Raw genomic sequence first — 16,402 nt, 5'->3', positions numbered from 1 at the left:
GGATTGTGGGAGTACTGTGGGGTAGCCTCATAAGGTCTTTATGAAAATTGTTATCGAGGGAGGCCAAGGTGTCAACTCTCTGAGTGCCCCACAGTTCTGCACCGTATAGTGCTGCGCTTACAACCCTTGCCCTATAAATATCTAGAAGTGCCCCAATAGGTTTTAATGATGAGGCACGCTGTTCTTTGAGCAGGGCTCCTGCCACCCTCTTATGAGCAAGAAACACCTTCTGGTGGTGTGCCTTCCAGCTCATAGAGTCGGAAAGTCGTATGCCCAAGTAATCGAATTCCTTGACTCTCTCCAAAGGGACGGAGTCTAGAACGGGGGGAGCAACGGATTTCTTGGGGGGGTTGAGGACAAGAAACTTGGTCTTACCTATATTTATAGCCAGACCTTTGTCGTCACAAAAGGTCTTGAAGCTAGAGAGCAATTTTTGGATGCCCGCTGGTGACTTTGAAATTAGAAGGGTATCGTCCGCAAATAGGAGCGTCGGGATTTTCTTCCCCGCCAGGGAGGGTGCATCAGATGGATGTTGAAGGAGATGCTCCACCACTCCGTTGACATAAAGAGAAAACAGAGTGGGGGCAAGCACACAACCCTGGCGGACGCCCCTATTTACCGGGATACGAGGTGTTTTTTCCCCCTGGGAACCCCATCTAATTTGGGCAAAATTGCTATCGTGAAATTTTATGAGTAAGGCCAGCAAATAAGGCGGTAAGCCTAACCCGTTGAGGACATTCCACAGCAATGCTCGTGGGACCAGGTCGAAGGCTGTACGTAGGTCTATAAAGACCAAGTACAAACTGCCCCCTCCTAGCACCACTACTTTCCAATAAATCATTAGAAGGCGAAATGTCTGCTCAATGGTGCCAGTCCCCGTTCTAAAGCCTGCTTGAAAATCAGACAAAATCTGTTTTTCTTCTGCCCACTGCAAAATCCTAGTCAGTACTACTTTGCCCGCGACCTTTTGGTTTGAATCCCGCAAACTAATGGGACGATAGTTTGCCGGATCGTCCCTGGAACCTTTCTTAAAGATAGGGACCACTTCCGCACCCCTCCAAGAATCAGGGAAAGAGCCTCCCAACAGGACCTCATTAAGGAGAGAAGCAATTAGTCTGCTCCACCATGCTGGATAGGACTTTAACAAATCGCCCGGAATCCCATCAGGGCCTGCAGCCTTGTTTGGTACGATACCCTTAATTGCCCTTTCTACCTCCTGGCTGGAGAATAAACCATCGCTATTTGTAAGATCAGCTGTGGGGCAAGGTAAAGAAGCCAGAGTATGGTGAGATGCCCCCAGTGGAGCAGAATACAGCTTTGCGAAGTGATCCAACCATACATCACCGGGGATATTACAAGTTAGCTGCTGGTCCATAGGCTTGTCCCTTGCTCTTAGTAGATCCCAAAACTCCTTGGCATTTTTCCTTGTGCTTGCTTCTGCTAAGTCCCGCCAGAAGTTTAGATCATGAGCCTCTTTTGCATCTACCACAGCTTTTTTGTAGAGTTTCCTCGCAGCTCTTATTCTGATTGGTTCTTTGTTTTTTACTGCAGAGATTAGTGCCCCCTTCGCTGCTCGACATTTAGAGGAGTACCACTTGTCTCTGGCCCTGGAGACACCTTTCAGACCCACCCTGGTACTGGATTGGGAAATAATAAACAAATCACTCAAAGCCGCTGTAGTCTCTGTAAATAATGGTAAGGTTTTTTTACTCGTGGGGCTTAAGGTATCAAGCCTCGAATCCATCTCGAACAGGATGGACCCGGCTTGTGCCATCTTTGCTTCATCCGCCGAGACTCTTGCCCACTTCAGGCGCCTGCCGCAGTTTGAGGGAATGATTTCATGCGATGATTTCCACTTATGGTCTGAAGTGTCTTGGGTCCCACCCTGCCAAGGAAATGTAATACATAGGGAGAGTGGGTTATGATCACTGTCACAAGACACGATGACCTCCATATCTTGGTGGAAGGACCAAAGATTGTAATTGAGCATAATGAAATCGATTCTGGAAGATCGCCCCGTCCTGTTGAATGTATGGGCTCCCATAAGGTCCGATTTAGAGCGGCCATTGGCTGGTCTCAGATTGTGTTCAAGGCAAAGGGCGTTAATGTCTATCGCGCTTTGTGACCATTTGGGGATCGGGTCAAGGGTTAGGATAGGGTGTCCTCTTCAAAGGTATCCAGAATATCTTCCCTGGCCAATGGCTCAAAGCAGCAGTTAAAATCGCCAGCAAGAAGGACATAAGAGTCAATGTTAACGGAAGCTAAATCGCTGCTTAGGCCTGTTGAGGTTAAACGTGATGAGCCGCCACTAGAACCCCTCAGATAAATGTTAAAGACTTCCAGCTTCCTCCCTCCTTTACGTTGTATAGTTATCCATTGAAGGTCAGGAGATTTAGTGGACCTTTGAGTAACACTTAACCTTAAAGTGATGCTGACCCAAATCAAAAGACCGCCGGACGGGCGACCTTTAGAGCCGGGTTGTTGAACGGCTGGAACAAAGTAGGTTGAGAAACCTACTCTGTGTCTGGGAGCTTGGCACCAGGTTTCCTGTAGGAGGCAGATGCTGTAGGGTTCTAGGAAGGCAATCCATTCAGGGCTATCAAAGTTGCGTGCAAGCCCAGCCACATTCCAGCTTAAGATCTTTATCAGCGGCGGACCCGGGGTAAGGTGAGAAGGTGGAAAAGTAGGTAAGGGAGAATTAGACACAGCCCCTCTGGAGATCCTTACACGGGGTTCAGACTGCCCATGATTGGGAGCCGTGGTTGTGATAGTCAACTTCCTCTCTGCTGGGACCATTTGGGTTAACGGCCGAGGAGTCATGCTGGGTGGATCCAGCCGGCCTCCCAAACCTTGGGGGTCTGGAGTGTTTGGAACCATCATCTCTTCATCAATAGCTAAACTGTTTGCACACCCTACTGAACCTGCTAATGGGTCAGAGGGTAAGTGTTCGGATAGCCCTGGCGTAAGTGGTGATATAGGTTTTCCCAGTTGGTATTGGGCATGCTGGCTAGCGAGTCAATCAACCTCTTCCAGGCCACCATATCTATTTGAGGTTAGGAGGCCATTCCAGTGTGGAAGAGTATGATTGTGGGTATTAGAGTGGCTCTTCCATGGTTGATGCTGCACCAAAGTCCAATCGTCCGCCAGAGTGTGTCGGGGGCGCGGTGGATAGAAAAAGGACAGAGGCCTGTGTATAATCGGGGACCCTTCACTACCAGGCCAGGAGCAGATGAACTGTGCCGTATGAGGATCCTCAAAGGTCACCACTATACAGTCCCCGGGACTGGTTTTCTTTGATGGGCCCACCCAGGGAGTTCTTCGAACCATCAGGACTCTGCTTCTCCGGCCATTAGGGATGGGTCTATTTACATTAAGCCAATACATTATCTTATTTTTAAGCGACCAATGGTTCTCGTATTGGCCTGCGCCAATCTGGGGGACACCCGTTAAAACTACCACATAGTCTTTGGCTTCTGGGGGAAGGTCAATATACCCTCCTCTAAAGTTGTCCTTTATGGAGGGGTCCTGTACTTCACTCGGGATGGGTTTAGGGTTCGCGCCAGGTTTAGGCTTTCCTGTTTGGAGCTTGAGAGCCCGTTGGGGAGGCTTAGGTTTGGTGGTAGTGGCAATTTGGTCCACGGCCACAGTCCTCGGCTTAGGGATCGGCCGTATAGTGGCTGGGACTGAGGACGGAACCATCTGGGCTTGGGTGGGAGGAGTTAGTGGAATTGGGTCTGCTGCAGGATAACCCTGATTTTCAAGACTTCTCAATCCGAGAGTGGCCAGGGCAATAATGCTCTTTTCCATCTCGAGTAAATTGTTTTCTATTCTTGAGTCTGAGATCAAGAGGGGAAAGAAGTTTTTTTTAAGGTTTCCCAGACCAGATCTATAAATTCCCTTTCATTCTTACCCAACCCTTCACCCTGGGAGCCTTCATCCTTTTGAGTGGTGGTAGAGGACGTGGCATCTAACTCCACAGTCCCTCCCTCACTAGGGGGCTGCAACTTTGGGTTTTGCTCTAATTTAGAGATAGGTGGCGATACTCTTGTGTAGGGTAGATGTTGTGGAACCGCAATTTTCGCCTTTTTGCGGGAATAGGCAGAACATGAGCGGCGCTTTCTTTTGGGTAGTTTGCCACTAATGATGGTCGGGGGTGCCTTGGTGTTAGGAATTGGATTCTGAGCGCAGGAAGCAACCGATAGATTAACTTCGTCTACCTTAGAGTGGAGCTCTACCGGTGAAGCGGGGATAGAGCAAATCGAAGTCCGATGGACATCAGCCTGTGCAACTACACATTGGGGGATGGTAGGGTGCTCCGGGGTAACCGAAGCAGCTATGTGGCCTAGTGAGGATTTTTTTGAAAGCGCTATAACTTGGGACAGTCTTCTAGCGGCTACCAATTCTAAGGAGACCCGAGTTTGAAGTTTGGATATTTCGTGATCGATAGCTATATTAGTACGGGTAATAAACTCATCCATGGGGCCGCTGATTTGCGGGCCAGCCTTGGAGGCCTTACTCCGTGTTACCCTAGTACTCATGTCTTATGGGACAGGGTGTAATCGCCTATCAAACAGCCTGAGTGGGATAATATTAAGAACTGTTTAACAGATGCGTACTTAATAGAGGGAGCATGTAAAATGGCGAAAGAGGGTGGGCCAGTCCAGTCCGCTCAGTCCTCGAACGGCCTCAAACGGCCCGCTCTTAGCCCGGTCTTTGCCCCGTGCTGCGTCCCGCGCTGCGGGAGTTAAGTGATGTTATATAGGGGACGTGATAGGCGGGGGGCGGGCCAGCGGGGAGAGCGGACCGGATGCTATGTCCGTGGTCTCGCAGGGACTCCTGGTCACTGGAGTCCCCGCACGCTCGCAGCCCCGCCGAGCCACTCACCCTTGCCTCTGCCTTTCTCCTCCTATTGCCGGTAAAAGATGCTCCTTGCACTCCCGTGCGACGCGGCACCCGCGAAGCGGGTGCGGCTAGGTGGACAGATGGAACTTGCCTCTTCGGACTGGAAAGTGTTCACAACGCCTCTGGTAAGTGAAGAAATCGCCCCTTATTCTTAAATGAGTTTTACCCCTGCAAGAAATATCTATGGCATTTTGGTTTAAGCCAGTTGACTTTTTCATGCAATCGATATCTTAAAGGTAGAATTGTAAAATGAGCTTTGGTTATCCAGATCCATCAAGTATTTTGAGGCCTGAAGCCGGTCTGTTGCTAATTGCCATTCGTGTGAAGAACCCTCTTTACTTGCTGGCACTCTGAAGCTGGCTCCTTGCAGCATTTATTGCCTCTTAAAAGTACCTATAAAGAGAGATGAAGTTTCCTTTTTTCTCTCGTGAGAAGACGTCACAAAATACAAGGCCATCAAGAATTTCAGTGTCTGATGATATTCTTGTTCTCTAACAAGTTAGCAAGAAGCTCCGCCTGATAATAGGATTCGCTTCCTTAGAAATTGGGTGTTCTCTTTTTATGACAATAAGTTGATCCATCTTAGAAACCAATAGTCACTGACCTTAGCAGCATGGTTCCTGATGCTTCTACTTTCAAACGTTTAAAACTATCCTCTGTGAATAATTTAAAGTAATTAGTGTGAGTAGCATTTAGTTAAAGTGTAAATGTTGTATACTTGTAGAGCGCACAGCTGCCCACACCGCGGGCGTCCTGGCGCTGTATACCGCTGGGGAACCCGTCCTGGCTTTCCCTGTGAGATGGTCCCTTTTGGGCACCCCCAAGGTGAGACCAAGCATCCCCGGCGTTGAAGGGGCCGTTTTGAAGATTAAGCAAGCTATTGCCCAGAGTTGCAGAGTGGAGCCCAAGGTTAGAGTAGGCGCTGAGGCGAGAATTATCAGGCCCGCTGACATTTTGACCCAAGACCCTGCCGCGTTGGGAATCGAACCCTGGTCCCGGGCCGATCTCAGCTTCCGGGTCTGCCGCCTCTAACCATTGAGCCACACTTCTCCACGATCAATGTTTAAAACCAAATGGATAGTTTCATAAATGTTGTTTTCAGTTAATTTGATATTGGTTTGAATAAGCATTTTGTTCGAGCTATGTTCAACTTATCCATTACCCAAACTCTGCTACTCACCCCAGGCCTTTAACTTATAGAACATTTCCTCTAACGTTTAAACCACTAACTCATCTGTAACCTTACCCATAGCACTTACCTCTTACGGCTTACCACATGTCCCTTCAGACTGCCATCATCTCGGGCGTCTTTATTCGGTTTTTAAATAAAACCATAAAAGTACAGATAACATTCTCTCATAGAAAATAAAATATTTTTATAGCAGCATTGTTTCGAATGTAAAAAACCATATGTAATCCATACAGTACATTGTGAGCTCCTTATAAATGTTATGCCATACAATACACAGTCATGGTATTACATAAAAGTAATATCAATACTTCTTGCAGATCTTTAAAGTGCTCAAACTATAGTTCCCAACAGCATATATGACTTCTGCACTACCATAATAATAAAGGTAGTCCAGAGCCTGTTCACGAGAACTTGTCCCTAGTGTTAAAACCAAAGGGCAGAGGAACTGCCTTCTCTGCGTGGTGTAAAGATGTCAAAATAAAATATTGCTTGGTCTATTGATGTGCAAAACCGTCAAAAGGACAAGGAGGAAGAGATGGAAACAATGCACCCTGTTCTGGTAGTGTAGAGTTTGGAGATGAAACCTTGTCAACAAAAAACATTGCCTTTCATTGTGAATTATCCGTAAATAGGGTGCGGCCCAACAAGAAAAAAGATGGAGTTCTCTAGCTCCAGTACTTCTTTTCACCACCCGAGCCAAATCCGTATGTTTATAAAAAAATGTCTATGATTCTGCTTGATGAAACACCTTCAAGACATTTTGGGTTGGAAAAGTATTCTTGGACATCTATCTTAATAAAACTAAGTTTATTAAACTTCAGCAATTTCTAGAGAATTTTCCAGGGCCAAACAAGGAGTCAGAATTTGGCTAAAAATGGACCTCCGGATTTTTACAGATTTTAAACCAAAGTAACAACAGCTGGACGAAGGACAGCCAGGAGCCACCTTAAGAATTTATGCTCCATTATTTGAAGGGGTTAACTATTGGTTTGTCCCCAAACAACTACACCAAATGAAGCAATAGAAAGACATTTGCTGTCAAATACACACAGAAGTTCTTCTATTGGCCTACGTCCGATTCTTTTAGAAACCTAACGACTGCACTGACCTTTGAAATTGAAGAGCTCTAATGTTCAACAGCATTTTCCAATTAAAATCAACATCCACAGGAAGTCCTAAGTATGTAAAATGTTTTTTTTTTTATTTCAGTGCCCCATAATAAAAATGTCTTTGTTTTGGCTAACTTTGGGCTGCATTTCATTCTGAATGATTTAGTGCGGGTTGTCCTAAGTCCCAGGTTTTCCGTAAAATAATTAAAAGCATCAAGCAAAATGTGAAGTCCATTAGCAGTTCTGGCTATGACATGCACCACATCATGTGTAGAGCAAGAGAGGAACATATCTAGAAGCTTATGTGGGTTTTCCCTACCTAGGAGGACGGTTCTTCACATGGGAGAGCACTGGGGCTTTGCGGATTCTCTTTTAGTGGCCTTAGGGCTCTTGGTATTTTCCCACTGTAAATGCAGTGTGAAGGTGCACATGCCCTTCCTACATATGTTACGAAATGTGCTTACCTAATGTTTTTTAACATGGCTTAAGCCTGCCACTGCACCTATGAAGTTTTTGAATGTGTCAAGCCTGCCATTGCAGGCTTGTGTGTGCGCAATTGCACTTATGCTGGCCTTTCTAAACCACTGGCCAATCCTGAAGTAACATTTCACTACCACTAGGGCACCCATAGGGTAAATCTTAAAGAGTGAAGCAAGTGGTAGGTGAAAGACAGGGCAGGTACACACATGTTCCCTGCCCAGGTAGTGAAGAATAGCCATGTTTGTTTTCACTACATATGAGGTTTGATCTTCAAATAGGTTTGCATGGAGGAATGGTTTAAATTACTTTGGTTTACAGTGGAGCAGCCTCATAATGTTTTGTATCATTTGGATTCACAATGACAAACACTCTCCTATGATAAACATGGATTTGTCATTAATGTCTTAGAAATGTCACTACTAGAAAGTGGGCGTGTTCTGCTCTGAAACTGGGGTGGCCTTTTAGTTTGACTGCAGTCCACACTGGAGCCTAAGGGAGCACATTTGTGCATTTATTTCCCAGACCGCTATAAACATTGAACGTGCAACTGGAACAATAAACCTGCCATTTGACGGCCTAGCTGGATAGATTGGAGGAATAGATTTTGACACTTGGCCTCTGGGAGCCAGATCATGGCCTCACTAAAGATTAGGATCAGCCAGTGAAGGGTGTTAAGGGCTGCTGAGGCCGAGGACCTTCTTGGGAGTTTGAGAACGAGCCTGGCCGCCGCGTGTTGAACGCTTTGCAGTTTCTTGAGAGTGGACTTCTTTACTCCTGCCAAAAGGCCATTACAGTAATCTAGCCGGGATAGGGGTTAAGGCCACCGCGACTGATTTCCTGGCTGAGATGGGAAGAAAGTCAAAGAATTTCTTCAACTGTCTAATGAGACTGAAACAGCACCCCGCAGTGATGCGCACATGGTCGTCAAAACTGAGGGACGAATCGAATTGGACACCCAGGTTGCGGGCCGAGGAAACCGCACTCGGCGGGGCTTCAGAGTTTTGAGGCCACCAATCTTTTGGGGAGAAGAGGATGTCTTTACCTAAGGGTATAATTTCCGTTTCGGCACTATTGCACTTAAGATGGTTATTGTTGAGCCAAGAAAAGACTTGAGAGAGACAATTCTGAAATCTGAGGGCGGCATCAGTGCATTTTTTATCTATGGTGACGACGAGCTGAGTGTCATCAGCATAAGATGTAACGAGGATTCCGTGGGATTCAATCACTGTGAGAAGGGGGGCCATGTAGATATTAAAAAAGAGTGGACTGAGTATGGACCCCTGGGGCACTCCTGATGTGGTGGGTCTTTCACCGGAGAGGAAGGGGCCTAATGAAACTGTTTGAGATCTGTTAGATAGGAATGATGTTATCCATGTTAATGCTGTACCCGTTACACCAATCTCGCGCATTCTGTTAATGAGAATGGCATGTGAGATGGTGTCGAATGCTGTGGTTAGGTCGAGCAGGATGAGTACAGCTTGTCTCCCCCTCATCCTGCAGGAACTTGATGGAGTCCGATAGCTCGATCAATGCAGTTTCAGTGGAATGGCCAGGGCGGAAACCTGATCGCTGTGGGTGCAAGATGTGATTGTTTTCCACAAAGGCTTTTAACTCCTCGTGTACTAGCTGCTCTGTAATTTTGCCTAGTGCCGGAAGTAAGGAGATTGGGCGCATATTGGATAGGTCTGTCGGGGATTTGTTTTGTTTTTTCATTAGGGGCTTAACAATGGCCTTTTTCCATTCATCGGGGACAATGCCTGAGCTAAGGGATTCGTTGACAATGGCATTGATTGTGGGGTTAACAGCCTCGATGAGATGGTGGAGGATAATCGGGGGCAAGAGTCCGTGGGGGCTCCCGATCTACAGGTCATAATAGCCTTCTGTGTTTGCAAAAGGGAGACTGTTGAGAAGCTACCCAAGGTGGGTGAATTGGTGACGGCTTCCTGTGTGGGGATTAGGGGGGGGGGGGGAAGTCCTTGTGAATATTGTTAATTTTCTCGATGAAAAAATCGGCTATTTGATCGCAAAGGGTTTGGGATGGAGGAATTTCGAGTGCGAGGGCTTTGGGGTGGGTGAAAGACTTGACTATATTAAAAATTGTTTGCTGTTTCTGTTTAGCTTCCTCTATGGCTGTGGTAAAGAACTCCTTTTTAGCTTTTTTTATGTTAGAGAGGTATCGTTTCCTCTGCAGGATGTATAGGGTTCTGGAAGTGTGGTCGTAAGTTTTCCTCCACTCTCTTTCTAGGACCCTGCACATGAGGTGACTTTCGGTGAGGGCCTGGGTATACCAGGGGGCATTGGGCTTTCTTTTGCGATGGACTGATTTTTGACTATTTGGGTTGGAATTAACCGAGACCACTTTATCGATCCACGTGTGAAAGTTGTTGGAGTCTAGCGATACGTCTCCAACAATAGTGGGAGGGGGGGTCGGAGGCTGGGGGTTCAACTTAATGCGCTCGGCCACTTTCTTCCAGTTGGTCGAGAAGGGGGTGGGGGAACACTTAGTGTTCAGTTGCGCTGAGGGTTTTGCCTTGATAGAGAAAGGGATGAAACAGTGATCGGTCCATATTTGTGGGATCGGGGGAGATACGAATAGAGTGACTAAATTTGTACAGATGCCGTCTAACGTGTGGCCGGCCCGGTGCGTTGGGGGAGTGACCAGTTGAGAGAGGCCAAAAATATCGAGTGATTGTTGGAAACTTGAAGTGTGAGGGTCTGCGCAGGATTCTAGATGAAGGTTAAAATCTCCGAGAAGGGTGAAGGTAGGGTAATGGGTCATGAGTGACCCGAGGGTCTCGTCAAGAGAATCCAGGAATGGCGTGGCGTTTCCAGGGGGGCGATAGACAAGTCCTCCTGAAAAGGAGGTGGAGGAGTTGATTTGGATCACAAAGCCTATGCCCTCCCTGTCCTTGAGGTGGCCCAGATCGAATGTGTGGCACATAAAGGATTTCTTGGTGATGAAAGCTATCCCCCCTCCCCTGCCGCTTGGTCTGTCCCGCCTATGGATGGTAAAGTCGGGAGGGAGGGCGATTGCCAAGTCAGGGTTGGACGCGTCATTTAACCAGGTTTCGGTGATAAAGAGGGCGTCTAGGTCGTGAGAGAGTATAAGGTCATGAATATCTTGTCCATGACATGCTAGAGACCTGGCATTAATGAGCCCGCCTTTAAAGGTGATGAGCTTGTGTGTTGGTAAGGGGGGTGGGTTGGAAGTTACGCAGGCGGGTCCCAGAGACGACCATCTGCAAAGGCGGCATGAAAATGGGCCCCAGAGACGATCAGTAGGGGGATGTCCCTTACAGCTATGGCTGGCCGTTATGTGGCGCAATGAGAGAAGCTCGTTAGTCGTACCTGATGGCTAGATGGTTTTGGGCAGCATGGCCCGCGCCCGGCACAGTCCTGGCGCGGACGGGCGCAGACGGGCTTGGCTTAGGCGCGGCTTCTGCGAGCGACCAGTGCGCCCGCTGCGCCAGCCCGCTGCGCCGTCTGGCCGCCTTGCACATTTATAGGAAGGAAGGAGGGTGGGAGGACGGCGCGACTAGAGCGCTGACCTCACCTGCCTCGCTCAAGATGGCGCCCACCGCCGCCGAATGTTGGCAGAAAACGGCTGGGCTGAAAGGAGAAGAATAGTAGGTGTAAGAAGTGTCAGAGTACCTAAAACTCAATTCCCCTTATGCTGACAGCCCCCAAAGGTGAAAGTACGGCGATTTTAAAAGCGGTTAAAAAAAACGCTCAAAATGTGATGCTTATAATGCTAAAATAAAGTTTCCATAAATCGCGATTCTTAAAAATCTCCAGCAGCTCGCAGCCCCAGTTCCCCTCACCAGGGAGAGCTTCTGAAGCTTCTTGGAGAGCGGTGCCCTCGTAAGTGCCCACATTGTGTGCTGGAACCCAACTGGTATCGCAATGCAAGTGCAGAATTAAGTATTGTGCATGGAGGCTAGAGTGCCTGGTGCCCAGCCCCAAAAGTACTACCCACATCTCAGGAGTGTCGTCCCTGCATCGTGGGGCCTCGACATGCATACGCGTCTTGTTGGTGGCGAGAGGATTCACCGGTTGCGGGACCCCACGTAGCCCGCTTCATCAATTATGCCACATATCTGAAAGAAACACGTTAGTGTTAGATTCCTTACCTTAGAATATCCCCAGGCGTCAGTCTGGATCCGGAAACTTTTGCGTAGCAGTACCCCTGCGCGTCGGTAGGCGTCGTCTGCAGGCGTCCCCTGCGGCTCCGCGTCCGTCGTCGGCGTCGTGCGCCGTGATGACGTCGCTGGAGTACATAGACGCCGCCTCCGCGCGCTGACGTCAGTTCTTCTTTTTTCCGCGCCAGTGGACGCAGATCTGGAAGAGCAGTACTCCGGTCTTTGACCAAGTTTTTTTCGACTTTTTTCTCTATTGTGCCTGATAGGATGCCTGGATTTAAGAATTGCGATGACTGTGAGCGCACGATGTCGGTCACAGACCATCACCGCCTCTGCCTCCGGTGTCTGGGCCCCGACCACGACGTGGAATCGTGCCTCGACTGCCGGGCCCTTACCAACAAGGCTAGGCGGGAGCGGTCCCGCAAGCTGCTGGAGCTCCGGGTGTCGGCCCCACGTCGGGACCGGGAGCGGTCCCGGTCCGGCCGGAGGTCGGGGGAGCGTTCGAGGGAGCGGTCGCGGAGCCGCGCTGGGCGCTCCGGAAGTCGACACCACTCGTCAGGCTCGTCAGGTAGGAAGCACAAGAAGTCGGGGCGTCGTCATCGTACCCCCGACTCCCCCCCGACGCTCGCGCGATGCGGCCGGGGGCTCGGGTGACCCCAACCCCGCGGCTCCGCGAGAGTCGCCGGCGCGGCCTGCCTCATACCCTCCGGTCCCTGGGCATGGCGCGACGCCTGAGGAGATCGAGGCGTTCCTCATGGCCATGAGGGCGCTCGCTTCTCCGACGGGGCCTACGGCGCCTTCGGGCCCAGTGCTACCGTCTGGGGGCCCTGGCGGTTCGGGTGTCCCTGCCTCGGCGCCGTCGGGTGCTCCGGGCCCGGCGTCGCCGACGGCTCCGACCCCGGCGCCGCAGGGGCCTTCGGGATCGGCGCCGGCTGGTCTTCCGGCCTCCCCGGCGCCGTTGCCATCGGGGTTACCCCCGGCGCCGCCCCCGCGCGGCGCCGGTTCTCCACTGCCGGTTCCGGCCGGCGGTGGGGTTCCGGCGCCGGCCCCGGGCGGCGCCGTCCCCTTACCTTCTCCGACGCCGGACGCGGCGCCGGATGGGCGTCGCACGACGCCGGTCCCGGCGCCGATGGGGCCCATGAACCCCGAGGAGCCGGTCTTCATCATTGACTCCGAATACGGAGAGGATGAGGAGTACGGTGAAGGTTGGGAGGGGTCCGAGGACCCTCTGGCTCGCGAGTGCCAGTATGACCCGGACTGGACGGGTGACTTGGGGGATGCCAGTGGTTTGGACGACTCCCCTAACCCTGGTTTGATCTCTCCTCCAACCGTGGCATCGGTGGAGGGAGCTGCCTATTCTGTGGTGCTGATGAGGGCTGCCAAGGCCTTAAACCTTGAGCTCCCCGTCGCGGCCGTGAGGCCTAACATCCTCACCGAGGTCTTCAAGCCGCAGTCATGCCCTTTGGAGCCTCTGCTGCCGTTTAATGAAGCCTTGTCTGACGTTCTGTTGGGCACGTGGTCCAGGCCCGCTTCAGGTGCGCCTGTTGATCGGAACGTGGCCAGGCGCCACCGTCCTTGTCCGGACGACCCCAAGTACCTGTCTACCCACCCCACTCCTGAGAGTCTGGTGATCCAGGCCTCGACCTCCCAGTCCGCATTCCCGTCGGCCCCGCCCGACCGGGAATCCAAGAGGTATGACCAGTTTGGTAAAAAGGTCTTCTCGTCCATTAGTTTGGGCCTGCGGTCTTGCAACACCGCCTGCCTCTTGGGCCGCTACACCCACTCTGTGTGGGATACGGTCGCGGAGCTGCTGCCAGAATGCCCCATGGAGGTGCGGGCAAAGCTCGGTCAAGCTGTAGCTGAGGGCCGGGATGCAGCGAAATATTCCATTCGGTGTGGTCTTGATACGACCGACTCGCTGGGCAGGGCTATGTCTACGACGGTGGCGATTCGCCGTCACGCCTGGCTGAGATCCGCCAATTTTTCGGCTGATGTCCAAAATACCCTGATGGACATGCCGTTTGATGGCTGTCACCTGTTCGGTGACAAAGCGGACCACGCGCTGGAACGCTTTAAGGACTCCAGGGTCACGGCCAAGTCCTTGGGTCTCTCGACCCAGCGTCAGCAACCGGGTTCGTTTCGCCCCTTTCGTGGCCAAGGAGGGGGCGCCCCCACACGTGCTGCCAGCCACGCGCCGCAACAATCCTTCCAACGCGGTGGCGGCCGTGGAAACCGCCGTGGTGGCGGTCGGGGACAACGGCGGGGTCAGACCACACCTTCCCCCGCAGCATCTACCCCAAAATCCTCCTAGTCCGTGCTTTCGGCCCCATGTGACGCCAGTGGGTGGCAGGGTTCGCCATCACCACGCTCACTGGCGCACGATCACTTCGGACAGGTGGGTGCTGCAAATTGTCCGAAGGGGCTACTCCCTCCCCTTCGAGACCTCTCCTCCAGCCATGCCACCGCAGAACCACCGTGTGTCGGGGGACCACTTGACACTTCTGCAGGAGGAAGTTACGGCCCTCTTGGCCAAGGGGGCCATCGAGCGCGTTCCTGGGCCAGAAGTAGGGCGTGGTTGTTATTCCCACTACTTTCTGGTGCCCAAGAAGGACAAGGGGGGCCTACGTCCTATCTTGGATCTAAGGAACGTCAACGGCTTCCTCCGGAAGGAGAAGTTCAAGATGTTGACGTTAGCTCAGGTCTTGGCTGCTCTAGACCCGCAAGACTGGATGGTAGCGTTGGACTTGCAGGACGCCTATTTTCACATCCCCGTCCTGCCGGCCCACCGGCGTTACCTGCGGTTCACGGTAGGCCAGGAGCACTTTCAGTTTGTCGTGCTCCCCTTCGGCCTTACCAGCGCCCCACGGGTGTTCACAAAGGTGATGGCGGTGGTCGCAGCCCATCTGCGCAGGTTAGGGGTTTCAGTCTTCCCCTACCTAGACGACTGGTTGTTGAAGGCGGGCTCGCCCCAGACAGTCGTCCACCACCTTCAGATGACGGCAGACCTCTTGCACGACCTGGGGTTCTCCATCAACGTGCCGAAATCACACCTGTGTCCCTCTCAAAAGCTCCTTTTCATCGGAGCGGTTCTGGACTCGGCGCAGTTTCGGGTTTATCCTCCGGAACGGCGGGTTCGGGATATTCAGGCTTTGATTCCCATCTTTCAGCCGCTATCCCGAGTCTCGGTCAGGTTGACGCTGCGGCTGCTGGGACTGATGGCTTCCTGCATCCTTCTGGTGCATCACGCCAGGTGGCGGATGCGGGCTCTGCAGTGGGACCTGAAGTTTCAGTGGGCCCAGCATCAGGGCAACTTGTCCGACCACGTCTTGATCTCGGAGGGCACTGCGAGACAACTGCAGTGGTGGCTTACGGACCGCGATTGGGTCAGGGGCAAGTCCCTCTCCCTTCCCCAACCGGAGCACGTTGTCGTGACGGACGCGTCCCTCCAGGGCTGGGGTGGCCACTTGGGAGAGGCAGAGATCAGAGGCATCTGGTCTCCGGCGGAGTCCCGGCTCCATATCAATCTGTTGGAGCTGCGGGCGATTCGTCTGGCACTGAAGGCATTCCTCCCCTTTGTCAACGGGAGTGTAGTGCAGGTGTTCACCGACAACACCACCGCCATGTGGTACTGCAACAAACAGGGCGGAGTGGGGTCGTGGACCCTTTGCCAGGAGGCTCTGCGCCTCTGGCAATGGCTGGAACGTCAGGGCGTGACTCTGACGGTTCAACACCTGGCAGGTTCTCTGAACGCCAGGGCGGACGAACTCAGCCGTCGGTGCTCGATGGATCACGAATGGCGTCTGAACTCGGACGTGGCGCAAGGCATCTTTCTGCAATGGGGAGAGCCTTGGTTAGATCTATTCGCCACAGAAGAGAACGCGCAATGTCATCAGTTCTGCGCGTTGGAGTTTCCAAGACGGCACTCGCACGGCGACGCCTTTCGGCGCGAGTGGAGTTGCGGTCTGTTATACGCCTTTCCGCCTATACCACTTCTGCCCAGAGTGCTGAAGAAGATCAGGCGCGACCGGGCCCAAGTTATCCTTGTGGCTCCGGACTGGGCTCGAAGGTACTGGTATCCCGAGCTACTCAGCATGTCGGTCGGTCCCCCGATCCGCCTGCCCCTTCAGGAGGACCTTCTGTCGCAGCAGCAGGGGACGGTCCTCCACCCGAACCTGTCCAGTCTCCACCTCCATGCTTGGAGATTGAGCGGCGGCAGTTGAGGCCATTTGACTTGCCTCCTGAAGTCTGTGATGTTATTCTGGCAGCCAGGCGTCCCTCCACTAAGTCGGTATACGCCTGTCGGTGGAACAGATTTGTGGCATGGTGCACAGCAAAGGCTGTGGATCCTCTTTCTGCCCCTCTTTCGGAGGTTCTTCTGTTTCTTCTTTCTCTTGCCCAGCAGGGCTCTGCTCTGGGCACTATCAAGGGCTACCTTTCTGCCCTTTCAGCCTTCTTGAGGCTTCCTGATCAGCCTTCTTTGTTCAAATCCCCGATTGTAACTCGATTCTTGAAGGGCATCACTCACATGTTTCCACCTGTTCCGTTTGTGATGCCTCAGTGGGATTTGAACCTGGTTCTAA

At 51.8% G+C, this 16,402-nt stretch overlaps 1 protein-coding gene across 30 annotated transcripts in view; it reads left to right on the top strand.

Annotated features, from left to right (window-relative positions):
* MBNL2 (muscleblind like splicing regulator 2) overlaps positions 1-16,402 on the top strand; it is a 658,937-nt gene that overhangs the window by 534,085 nt on the left and 108,450 nt on the right. The window lies entirely within an intron of this gene.

This window comes from Lissotriton vulgaris, chromosome 8, assembly GCF_964263255.1.
Source record: "Lissotriton vulgaris chromosome 8, aLisVul1.2, whole genome shotgun sequence".
Lineage (NCBI taxonomy): Eukaryota > Metazoa > Chordata > Amphibia > Caudata > Salamandridae > Lissotriton > Lissotriton vulgaris.
The sequence above is the reverse complement of the archived record's forward strand: the minus strand, read 5'-3'. Positions and strand labels throughout refer to the sequence as shown.